Source organism: Eriocheir sinensis, chromosome 57 (assembly GCF_024679095.1).
Source record: "Eriocheir sinensis breed Jianghai 21 chromosome 57, ASM2467909v1, whole genome shotgun sequence".
NCBI classification, from domain to species: Eukaryota; Metazoa; Arthropoda; class Malacostraca; order Decapoda; family Varunidae; genus Eriocheir; species Eriocheir sinensis.
The window spans coordinates 7,239,297-7,252,667 of NC_066565.1; the positions used below are offsets into that span (position 1 = coordinate 7,239,297).

The following is a 13,371-nucleotide window of genomic DNA, read 5'->3' on the forward strand; positions in this document are numbered from 1 at the left end:
ACACTATCCCCACCCCTCTACCCTCAACCAGTCAACCAGGAAACCCAAAAAACAAACGACATCTGACCCCCAAAACACATTAACCTTCGTCATTGTCTAACCTCCCTCACATACATTTTCCCATATTTTCCTATTTTCCCCTCCACCACCACAACCACCATTCCTACCACACAAGCTATAACCATTCCCCCACCAAACCACACTATCCCCACCCCTCTACCCCCAACCAGTCAACCAGGAAACCCAAATAACCAACGACATCTGACCCCCCGAAAAATCTCCCTCCTGTCTCCCGCACCTCACCTCCAACTTGTCGAGCCACACGTCCGAGAGCACCACAAACATCGCCTCGCCGTTCTCCTTCTCCAACTGGTGTAGCTGCGGGTCGGTCTTTACGTTCTTCCGAGCTGAGCCGCCGAAGTAGTTCTCGTTCTTCATGCTCATCCGCTCCCTGTTGTATTGGGGTGGGTGGTAGTAGTAGTAGTAGTAGTAGTAGTAGTAGTAGGAGGAGGAGGAGGAGGAGGAGGAGGAGGAGAGAGTAAAAGATCGTCAGGAGTGGAAGGAAAGAGAGACAAAGAAAGAAAAGGAATGAAAGAAAGAAAAAGGAAAGAAAGAAATATATTAACTAGAGAAAAATAAAGAAGGAAGGAAGAAAGGAAGAGTGATAAAGTAAAAGAAAGAAGAAAAGAAAGAAATGATAAAATAAAGATAAACAAAGAAAAAGAAAGAAGAAAAAAGTAGATTAAATGAAGAAAAAGAAACAAGGAAAGAAGAAAGAAAAAGATGAAAAGCAAAACAAAGAAAAACAAAGAATAAGAGGAAAACAAAAGTGTGACACCGTTACCTCACCGTGGAGACTCATAACCTGTCCACCCCCAAACAGGAAGTACACACACACACACACACACACACACACACACACACACACACACACACACACACACCTGGCATCACCTTACACGGGCGGGCAGCTCTTCCACGGCCTCCGCATGCAACACATTGTCCTCGTAGCAGCCCTCCACCAGCACAAAGCAGTTGACGGTGAACAGGCCTGCGGGGGAGGGAGTGACGCTTAACCCCGTGACTGTGGCTTCCCTACCAGAGGACATCACCAAGGTACAGTTGTTAGGTAATTATGTTCACTGCTGGATGGACAGGCAACACAGATTAACCCCTTCACTGTGGCTTCCCTACCAGAGGACATCACCAAGGTACAGTTGTTAGGTTATTATGTTCAAAGAGTGGCTGCTACAATTCAATGAAGAAAAATGTAAAGTCCTGCACCTTGGGAGTGGATATCCAGCACACCAATACCACATGGGAAACACTTCACTATCCACCACAGAGGCAGAGAAAGACCTGGGAGTGTATGTTACCAGGCTACCAGTGAAGGGATATCCAGCACACCAATACCACATGGGAAACACTCCACTATCCACCACAGAGGCAGAGAAAGACCTGGGAGTGTATGTTACCAGGCTACCAGTGAAGGGATATCCAGCACACCAATACCACATGGGAAACACTCCACTATCCACCACAGAGGCAGAGAAAGGCCTGGGAGTGTATGTTACCAGGCTACCAGTGAAGGGATATCCAGCCCACCAATACCACATGGGAGCACTCCACTATCCACCACAGAGGCAGAGAAAGACCTGGGAGTGTATGTTACCAGGCTACCAGTGAAGGGATATCCAGCACACCAATACCACATGGGTAACACTCCACTATCCACCACAGAGGCAGAGAAAGACCTGGGAGTGTATGTTACCAGGCTACCAGTGAAGGGATATCCAGCACACCAATACCACATGGGAGCACTCCACTATCCACCACAGAGGCAGAGAATGACCTGGGAGTGTATGTTACCAGGCTACCAGTGAGGGCAAAATCCGTGCCAATCGCAGCGGACAGGTTGATACACTCCACCTCTCACATCAACTATTTCCACAGGCCAAACGGGTGACTAATTGGGTTTTCATGAGTGTTGTTTTAGGTTCATGGTACAGAAGAAGGGTCAGACTACCACCAGGGTCACAGAACTACTCCTGGAAATGTCTCAAACTCCTACGAAAGCCTTGGGAATACAGAGCGTCGAACAAGAAGGTGATGAGAAGGAAAGACGAAGGAAGTAAGAGAAGAAAGGAAAGAAAGAAGGAAGCAAGCAAGAAAAAGATGGAAGCAAGGAGATAAAAGAACAGAGCAGGAAGGAGAGGAGAGAAGGAAGGGGCGGAGGGCGTGTTGAGTGTGTGAAGGAAGGAGAGAACACAGAGAACAAAGGAAGGACGTAGGGGAAAGATGAAAGCAAGGGAGGATGAAAAGAAGAGAGTAGGAAGCTATGGGGGGCGTGTCGAGTGCCTTGTTTGCGTACCTGAGTGGAAGCTTGCGTTGGAGAGGTCCAGTTCGATGTGTCCGGTGTCGTCCTCCAGGTGGTATTTCCCTTCCTTCAGTGACGTCAGAAGGCCCAGCACCAGCACCTTCTTCTGCCGACAGCTGGCGCCCAATAGGAACTCCACCTACATGGAGAACTCATTACTCACTGACTCATTGACCAAACAGCACAAAAGGAAAATTGAATAGCTGGCTGGAATGCACACCAACTGCCCAGGTGAGTGAGTGAGTGAGTGCTTGAGGGAGTGAGTTAATGAGTGAATGGGTGAGTGAGTGAGTGAGTGAGTGAATGAATGAATGAATGAATGAATGAGTGAGTGAGTAAACATTGACTTTTCACATCAGCTGTTTCTAAAGGTCAAAGAGGGGTCAGTCAGGTTCTAATGAGCGTTTCTTTAGGTTCACAGTACAGAGGAAGGGTCACGCTACCACCCGGTCATACAACTACTCCTGGAAATGCCCACAACTCCTAGGAAAGCCTTGTCCAATATGTGTTTCTTTAGGTTCACAGTACAGAGGAAGGGTCACACTACCACCAGGGTCATACAACTACTCCTGGAAATGCCCACAACTCCTAGGAAAGCCTTGTCCAATATGTGTTTCTTTAGGTTCACGGTACAGAGGAAGGGTCACACTACCACCAGGGTCATACAACTACTCCTGGAAATGCCCACAACTCCTAGGAAAGCCTTGTCAAATATGTGTTTCTTTAGGTTCACGGTACAAAGGAAAGGTCACACTACCACCAGGGTCATACAACTACTCCTGGAAATGCCCACAACTCTTAGGAAAGCCTTGTCAAATATGTGTTTCTTTAGGTTCACGGTACAGAGGAAGGGTCAGACTACCACCAGGGTCATACAACTACTCCTGGAAATGCCCACAACTCCTAGGAAAGCCTTGCCAAATATGTGTTCTTGGGCGGCAAAATGTCTTGTAATACACCCGTCAGGCCCATAGAATTGTAGTCAGGGACGCTAACCTCTGCACTGGGGAGGCGTGTAAATATATATCGAGAAAAAAATAATACTGCCATTCATGACCGATTCAAGAACTTTGCATTTCTTAACATTAAACTCCCTCTCCCACTCCTCACCTAAGCTGTAATATAACTCATTTTTTTATAGCAATGGGAAATACAGAAACAGTGACCAAGAGGCTGACCAGACGCTGCTCAAACAACAGAACAAAGAATTAGGCAAGAAGAGGTCAGCTTCTAATGGAGGGGTGAAGGAGGGAGCCACAGGTCATCACATGGAGGGGTGAAGGAGGGAGCCACAGGTCAACACATGGAGGGGTGAAGGAGGGAGCCACAGGTCAACACATGGAGGGGTGAAGGAGGGAGCCACAGGTCAACACATGGAGGGGTGAAGGAGGGAGCCACAGGTCAACACATGGAGGGGTGAAGGAGGGAGCCACAGGTCAACACATGGAGGGGTGAAGGAGTAAGGAGCCACAACAGGTCAACACATGGAGGGGTGAAGGAGTAAGGAGCCACAACAGGTCAACACAGGGAGGGGTGAAGGAGTAAGGAGCCACAACAGGTCAACACAGGGAGGGGTGAAGGAGTAAGGAGCCACAACAGGTCAACACATGGAGGGGTGAAGGAGTAAGGAGCCACAACAGGTCAACACAGGGAGGGGTGAAGGAGTAAGGAGCCACAACAGGTCAACACACACCTTCTTCAGGGAGTAGGTTCTGGCGGCCAGGTCTGCGTCGGCGTACACCGGCTGCTTGAATAACTCGTGTTGGATGGTGCGCTGGTGGATGATGTTGTACCTGGGGCATGCAAACCACTCTTAACCTTTACATTACGGCGATCGTATATATAAGTGCACTACCACACACCCGTGCGGGATCATATATAATCATCACACTCTCCGCTCCCTACGCTTCAAATATGCCGCCAGTTCTTGACTCAGAAGAATGGTGGAGGCATCTGGCATCCGTACACACTCTCATTCGTCTCCAGCGCGCAGCCTACCGAAGGCCACAGATTATTTTCCACTCTTGTTCGGAATACATCCGTCATGTCTCGTGACGCATCAAGCAGTTCCTCCGCTCCGGGTGGAAGCAGAGTGCGGGTGAATCAGAGTGACAGTGACTCGGATGACTGCTATGGTTGTGACACTGACAGAGCAGGGAGGGGCAAGTAGTGAGAGAGAGAGAGAGAGAGAGAGAGTGTGTGTGTGTGGGGTGCTTCCACGAGACGCATCACGGCCATGAGAAAATGCGCAATATTTTCATGTCATAAATTTTGTATCATTATTAGGAGAGAAGTGTTATTACAGCACCATATATACTAGATGAATATACAGTTACTGCAAAGGAGAAAGACACCATTTCCACCTCTTTTAAATGTCTAAATTTTCAAGGTGCCAACCATCCAGAGAAATATATCGCCACCCGTACTCTGAGGGTTAACAACCACTCTGGCTATTATCATCACCTTCGTAAAGAAACCGCCTAAGTCTTTATTTTCTACTTTTTAGGAAGTCAGAAAAGAACCGTCATCATCTCATTTGGTTTAGCCCGGTAGCAGTGAGGATCATGTTTCTTAATGGTCCCTCTAAGTGAGAAAAATGAGAAAAATCATCACTCACACAAACCATTTCATAATATATATCAAAGCATTTGTGATCAGTTTATGTATGATCTATTTTGGGGGGTTTATATGGCACAAATTTGGCTGCGCTGCTACGGTAAAGCCACAAATTTGGCCCGTCGCTGCTACACGGTAAAGCCACAAATTTGGCCCATCGCTGCTACACGGTAAAGCCACAAATTTGGCCCATCGCTGCTACACGGTAAAGCCACAAATTTGGCCCGTCGCTGCTACACGGTAAAGCCACAAATTTGGCCCGTCACTGCTACACGGTAAAGCCACAAATTTGGGCCGTCGCTGCTACACGGTAAAGCCACAAATTTGGCCAGTCGCTGCTACATGGTAAAGCCACAAATTTGGGCCGTCGCTGCTACACGGTAAAGCCACAAATTGGGCCCGTCGCTGCTGCTGGGTTAAAATTTAGGCAGAAATGAAAAGGCCAATTCTAAAACACTCAAACCCTGAATGACGGAGGCAACTATACAAAAATGGGCATCACATGTTTTTATGAAAAAATTGATGTAGACAAAAAACCTGGAAATTGCTGGAAAATGACTTAGGCGATTATCTTATGATGTGGAACATATCTGGGCACGATAACAGATAACCTTATTACCTATAACAGATAACTGATAATGAAAACCCTAAGCGGGGATAACCGAAATTCGTTAACGGGAGACACAAATACAGTAGAGCCCCACTTAGCGCCAAGATCAATTAGCGAACCGCAATTAGCACGAGCCACCATCTACCAAGAAAAAAAATTAATGAGCACGAAGCCTCAGTTAGCTCGAGCAGCCACCACGACTGAATTTTGAAAATTGCACCAAGCCGCCATGATGCGTGGCACAAGTCGCCATGATGCGCACACCCGGAAAATTTGGATTTGCCGGTTGTCCAAGTGTGATACTGCCTCAAGGCAGCGAGGCCGCTGACCGGATGAGCCGGCGATGACGTCATCGGTCTCCCAGCGAATCACTAGCGTGTTTTCAGAGCTCAGCCAATCGTAGGGTTGTTTTTTTAATGTGAGTGATCATTTTGAGTAATTATCAAACCCAAAAGTCAGACCCACGTGTGCACCAAATAATTTTTTTCATATTGGTTACTTTATTCAATTAGCGCGAATTCAGTTAGCGCGACCGCGTTCATCCACCAATAACCGATACCCGATATAAATCCACAATTCCGATACTAACTGGCGATAAGTCCGATAGGCGAAAACGATACTATATTGATATTTCAAATAAAAAACAAAGATGAATTCAAATTTTCATTATCTGTATTTTAGAAAACTTACAAAACCTGAAAACCACACGTTGACACGTACCTATGGACGGTAATACTAAGAATGCCTGAACCAGTGTTGTGTTATTTGGCGTTCCCGTCAAAGCTAAACGTGTTTACAAACACTGGTCTCTCGTGAACGGCGCATGCTCAAACCAGCAAGTGTAGACCTGTACACTCGCACAAAGCTTTTTAACCATAAAAAAAGAGTTGCTGGAAGGCTGAATCAGACATACAGTACCACTACCACCATCCTCACTGTTTCTAGAACGACACTCTGTACGAGTTGTATTTATATGTACAGCTAGAGTGCCGTTCTAGAAATAGCGAGGATGGTGGTCATGCATGCCTGATTCAGCCTTCCAGCAACTCTTAATTACGGTTAAAAAGCTTTGTGAGACTGTACAGGGCTACACTTACTGGTCTGAACATGCGCAGTTCACGAGACACCAGTGTTTGTAAACAAAAGTGCCAGCTTTTGACGATGGGACACCAAATAACACAACACCGGGTGCCTTCAATACCATGGCATGCTCACAAGCGAATATGGAATATCAAACTTGAGGCAGTGAATAATCATTTTTGGGGCAGAGTTTCTTTGATTTTTGAGTCTAACATAAAAAAAAATAACCTAATGTTTTAATGTTGATGATCTAAGTATGAAATCTCTTCACCAAAGATATTTCATACCCCGAAGTTTTTTCATACAACACCGGGCGCCCGGGCAACGCATGCGCAGTAGGGAGGAGACAACATTTTTTTATTTCTGAGAGGCGGAAAAAAGTAGCGATTATCGCTAGCTTGGTTACAAAAGTAACGAAGATACCAATATATATTTAAATAAGTAGCGGATGGCCGATAACCCGATTTTGTTATCAGCGATAACTTATCGCGATAACGGCCAGCTATGAGGGTGACATTATATAATCATCGTCACAGAGCCACAGAATAGAAGTGTGTGGCCACCTTCAAAACAGGCCGAATATTGTTACGGGAAGATCTGCGCGATATTCAAATTGGTGCTGATATAATAGTGTTTTTTTCTGGTGGTGTGAGTACATGGCCCTCCTCCTCCCTCCTCTTGATGTGCCCGGGCCAGCTCAACCTCTGCCTCCTCAGCACACTCAACACATCCTCACCACCTCCTTGTTTGATACCCTTGACACACCTTCACACAGAATCCAAAGTATTTTAGTGAAATTCAATCCTTTTAGAAGAGAACTGAACCCTTTGTAGCATAGTCAGCACATATATCAGACAGAATCCAACCCTTTTTGAAACAGAATCCAGACCTTTTAAAGTGAAATATGACCTTTTTAAAACAATCCAACTACAGTACCCTCTTGAGTTTCATGCTATCTGAGTTTCGCGATCCTCGAGTCTAGCGCTCAGCCCTAAATTCTTACCATCACGACTTTCGCGAATTACTGCCACGAGTTTCACGTTGCTTTGACATGTTTGGGTCACGTCTACCTACCGTCGGCGTCATGCGTGCTGCCTTAACACATAAACTGCACAACTGAGATTCGGGAATAGCTCCTGGGTGCGCAGTAAATGGCAAAAAATTAACCTGCTGGAAAACAATTTTTAGTATTACAACACCCAAGAGAGACATGTTGAGCACCAAATAGTGCAAAAAAAATAATAATAATTCAGTTAATGTGGCAATGATGGCGGGATAAAGGTTGGGGATATGAGGCGACCTCGGGAGCGCTGGCAGTGACGGGGTAGACAGGACGGTGGCAGAGGGAAGATGACACACGGCACAGTCACGTCTGAACATTCTCTTGCCACTAATTATTCATTCCAGTTACAACAAACAAAATATATCACAGGAAACATCACTTTGTCAATTTCGATAATCAACCTCTTGCGCATCATGATCAAGAGGCCAGTCATTAGTCACACCAGCAATATTCTTGTCAAAGTTATGAATGTCTGGCACAAAATCTGATCCATCAGACCAGACGAATGGAGTACGCGTTGTCTCGCGTCTCTGAGGCTCCTGTTCTCCCTCTGCCTCCCCCTCCTCTCCCGTCCCAGCTGACACCCCTCCCTCACTCAGCTGAGTCTTCTCTCATAACCCCATTGTCGTTTTCCTCTACTTGTCTCTGTCTGCGTCGTGTCTTCAATGTTTATCTTTCTTGTACTCGTTTGCCTTTGACTGTCCGTCTATGTCCTTTTGTTGTCCACCGTTACACATTGTTGTACACATACACCAACACTTAAATGTTAACCTACACAAACAACATTCACACAAACGCATACCCACACAAACACCTTTTCCTTGTGTTGTATTTGTCTCAATGACTTGATGTATTTTTGTCCAATAAAGTAACCCTAACGGATATTGAGTTTCTCTATCCTATTAGCACTTGAGAACACTCGCTACCACCAACACGCTCACGCTTGCCACGCTTCCTCAGACCAACGAATCTGATGGTGGGCAAAGGCAGCCCTTGATCAACCAACCCGTAGCGTCAGTGCGACTCACAAGAAACTGTGTAACTAACGACGCCTCCGACAAGCGAACTGGTACAGCTCGTCACGGCCACATTTCTATCATGTACACAAATGCACGTAGTTTAATACCCAAAAAGGACGAAATTAGGGCGTATATTGCAACAGAGAAACCAGATGTGGTAGCCATCACAGAGACTTGGGCCAACTCTACTCATCTAGAATCCAAACTGTCATTCCCTGGGTACAAAAGCTTCCACAAAAGTCGAAAGCACAAGAAAGGAGGAGGAGTAGTCTGCTACGTAAAAAGTACACTCCCTGCCATAAAAATAGACAAACAGGACGCAGAGAAATACGATTCTGTCTACGTGAAAATAACCGCAAATAACAAGAAACTAACACTTGCAAACGTATACAGGCCTCCGAAACAACAGGCAGCCGATGACACTGCCCTCTACGAAGAGATTCACTCTCTAACACAAAGCAAGGAAGCAATTATAATTGGGGACTTTAATTGCCCTAACATTGACTGGGGACTGATGACTGGAGATCAAGAGGGTAACAGGCTTTTAGAAATGGTGGAGGATTCGTTCCTCACTCAAGTTGTAACTCAACCAACAAGAGAAAACAATCTGCTGGATCTGGTATTAGTAAGCGACCCCGACCTCATTCACGACTGTACAGTTGGTGAGAAACTTAATGGGTGTGATCACCACTTAATCCGTTTTAATATCAATATATGTCACAAACTCGTAGATAATCCGTCAGTGATACCAGATTACAAAAAAGGAAATTTCAACTTAGCCCGTGCACTGCTTCCCCCTACGACCTGGAACCAACTTGGCATCACCGACAATACAATCGACAACGCGTGGAACGTCTTCAAAGATAAGCTGTTGCAAGTAGAGAAGGCTACAGTGCCTACGAAATCCAGGCGAGTAAATGGGGCCGTAGATCCACCGTGGATGACCAGAGAAATAAAAAGGGCAGTAAACCTAAAAAAAGGAATTATAATTTGATGAAAGAGAATGCTACGGCCGAAGCCAGCACACAGTACCACAACAGCCTCAGAGCTTGTCGCAGCCTTATTCGGAGTAGCAAACGCAACGATGACAAGCAAATAGCGCGCGAAATCAAAACTAACTCCAAGAAATTCTTCACGTACATAAGATCGAAAAAGAAAGTATAATCCAATATTGGTCCCCTGACAGACGAGACTGGATCTGTAACTCAGGACAATAAACAGATGGCCAGAATCCTCAATAGTAACTTCGCATCCGTATTCACAGTCGAGGACATCGAAACCATTCCCGAGGGTCCTGACCCGCCGAGTGAGATCACGCCTCTGGAAATTGACTCAATATGCGACCAAGAAGTAAAAAAGTACTTGGACAAACTCGACACGAACAAGTCAATGGGACCCAACAGTTTGTCCCCGCGGTTATTAAAAGAGCTTAAACAACAAATACTTCAACCACTCACATATTCAACCGGTCAGTTCAACTAAACAAGGTCCCGGAAGACTGGAAGATGGCGAACGTAACACCGATTTTCAAAAAAGGAGACAAAAGCGTTGCATTAAACTACAGGCTCATAAGTTTGACATCAGTGGCAGGAAAAATACTCGAAAAGATTATTAGAGATAAACTTGTTAAGTTTCTAGAAAACAATAATATAATCTCCGACACCCAGTATGGCTTCAGAAACAAGCGATCCTGCCTAACGAATTTATTAGACTTCTTCCAAGGTATATATAAGAACTGGGATGCCCACATCCCCAGTGATGTTATATACCTGGACTTTCAGAAAGCTTTCGACAAGGTACCGCACGAGCGACTCCTTAAGAAACTGCACTCAAGGGCATCGGAGCCAATCTGATCGCGTGGATAAGAGATTGGCTCACCGACAGAAAACAACGAGTACTACTCAGCGGACAGCCTTCCGATTGGCTACCAGTCACTAGTGGAGTGCCTCAGGGGTCAGTGCTGGGACCCATTCTCTTTATCATATATATCAATGACCTAGAATCAGGACTGAAATCCACAATATCGAAATTTGCAGATGACACCAAGGTGGGTGGAGATGCCCTCACAAAGACCGACTGCGAAATCATTCAGAAAGACCTCAATCACATTATCGAATGCTCGGAAAAATGACAAATGTCTTTTAATGTTGACAAATGCAAAGTCATGCACATTGGGTCCCAAAATAGTAACCACACATACATCATGAATGGGAGACCTCTGCAAGCGATGCAGGAGGAAAAGGATCTTGGAGTCACTATCAGCAGTGACCTGAAACACGCGAATCACTGTAAAAAAGCATACAACAAGGCCAACATTATGCTCGGGTTCATAGCGAGGAACTTCGAGTGTAAAACACCAGACATGATGCTATCCTTGTATAATTCCATGGTAAGACCGCACCTCGAGTATGCAGTGCAGTTCTGGTCTCCAAATTACAGAAAGGACATTGCTCTACTGGAAAGGATTCAGCGACGCGCCACAAAGATGATTCCAACCTTCAGGGCTCAACCGTACAAGGAACGACTCAAGCGACTCAATCTCTTTACATTGGAGAAAAGACGCCTACGAGGGGATATGATTCAAGTCTTCAAGTATCTAAAAAAGTTCAATAATGTCGATTACTCCAAATTCTTTGAACTGCAAACCAACTCAAGAACTAGAAATAACGGTTTACCCATTCAGTCGAGTCGATGTAACACAGACATTGGAAGGAGTTTCTTTTCAAACCGAGTCATCCGCCACTGGAACAATCTTCCCTCAGAAGTAGTAAATGCGAATACCATCAACTCCTTCAAATATAGAATCGACCGTCATTTCGCTGCGTCGGGAGTAAACTGAATAACGAGGGGCTTCCATCTGCTCCTCAATATCGAGGTGCTTTCATCTGCTCACCAAGCCCCAAGTGGCGGTCGAGCAGATTAAATCACCCAAGCGGGCGACCTCGTAATGAGCCAATAGGCTTTCTGTTGCCTGCATTTCCATGTTTCCATGTTGAATGCAATCTGAATCACTGTCTCTTTCAAATTTGTCTACTACAATCTTTCTCTTTACCCCCTCCCATGCCTCCCCCTCGGTCATGACCGCAGGAGCTATATGAGACTGGTTGGCATCAGCAGATGACATAATTCTACTCTCCATGGCTCCTAAAGAGCAACTAATATGACGATGGCGACTACTTGGTGCGAAGAAGGGATGATGTTGCCACACGAGGTTCATTGGAATATACTTTGGCATCGCGGGAAATATAAATATTCACCTTGGAACATGTGTCATCTTAAGATGTCTGGCGCAGTCTAACTCACAGCATCTTGAGATGTCTGGCGCAGTCTAACTCACAGCATCTTGAGATGTCTGGCGCAGTCTAACTCACAGCATCTTGAGATGTCTGGCGCAGTCTAACTCACAGCATCTTGAGATGTCTGGCGCAGTTTACGGGTTAAAAAGCGGTGTCCAACCATTGGGACTATGGGCAACCGCGGTTGCCCGTACACCCAACCAGGAGCGAGTTGTTGGTTGTCCTTATGAATGGAAAACGGTTGTGAGTACGAGTGTGGGTACGTAGGTACCGAACGGCTGCATGTAAACAAACAGCCGACGGCAGTGGCTGAGGAGTGAGGAGCAGTGGAAGATGGCCCACCAACAGACTCGTAAAATGGCCTGGCAGAGCTGCTTTGCTTACTACTTGATTAACAAGATAAGAGAACACCCCGTGCTGTGGAACCACAGTCCAAAAAACATTTTTTTTGAGTCTATGAAAACTGTAGATCTCCCAGTGATGTTTTCCTTTCCTTCTTCTTCTTCTTCTTTTGACCTGTAATGCACGGCAGCGACGGTGAAAAGTAATAGTGAAAAATAGCAAAAGGGCAAAGAAAAGCAAAATAAGGGAAAGAAAAGGACAGAAAAACACCTAAGTTCAGGGTGAAGTGTATAAGTGTGCACTGTTAAGTAACTAAGGACTGCTTTGAGAGTCACTTTGTTTGTTTTGATCGTTACCAATGGCGGCGATCACCGCTTAGTATTTTACGTGAAACTGGCCGATGGGTAGTGGCGGCTGCAGACGAAGAGAGAGATGTTGAGAGTGTGTGGTAAGTGCGGGGCCAGGCTAACCCCACAGCCGCCACTACCCAGTCGGCCAGTTTCACGTGGAAATACTATACTGGCGATCGCCGCCATTGGTAACGATCACAACTAACAAAATGACACTGAAAGCGGCCCTAAGTGCATGTTGTGAAGTATAAAAGTGTGGGGGAGGAGGACCAAAGATGCGATACAAAGCATTACAGGTCAAAAGAAGAAGGTCCACTACACTGGCCAGTGTTGCGAGAAATATCTCCCCGAGGAAATTAGTCATTCTGCTGTCCACCACGCATGCGCGCTGTGGGAATACACAGCATTAAAAGTGTTAATTTGCCTGGTTTTGTTCTAGTCTCTCCGCTTGTGATCTTTGTGAGCGCTGAGGGAAATATGGAAACAGTAAGCAAGTTGAACCTCTCTGCGAGCTATTTTGCGGCGGCGGCAGCGGTTTACGTTCAATAGGCATTGAAAAGTCAATCGTGATGTTAGTGATTTCATGATTTTTAACAGAGAGTGTCAACAGATTACTTC

At 45.7% G+C, this 13,371-nt stretch overlaps 1 pseudogene; it reads right to left on the reverse strand.

Annotated features, from left to right (window-relative positions):
• The window catches only part of LOC126984349 (DNA polymerase epsilon subunit 2-like), a 40,127-nt pseudogene that overhangs the window by 16,205 nt on the left and 10,551 nt on the right, over positions 1 to 13,371 (reverse strand).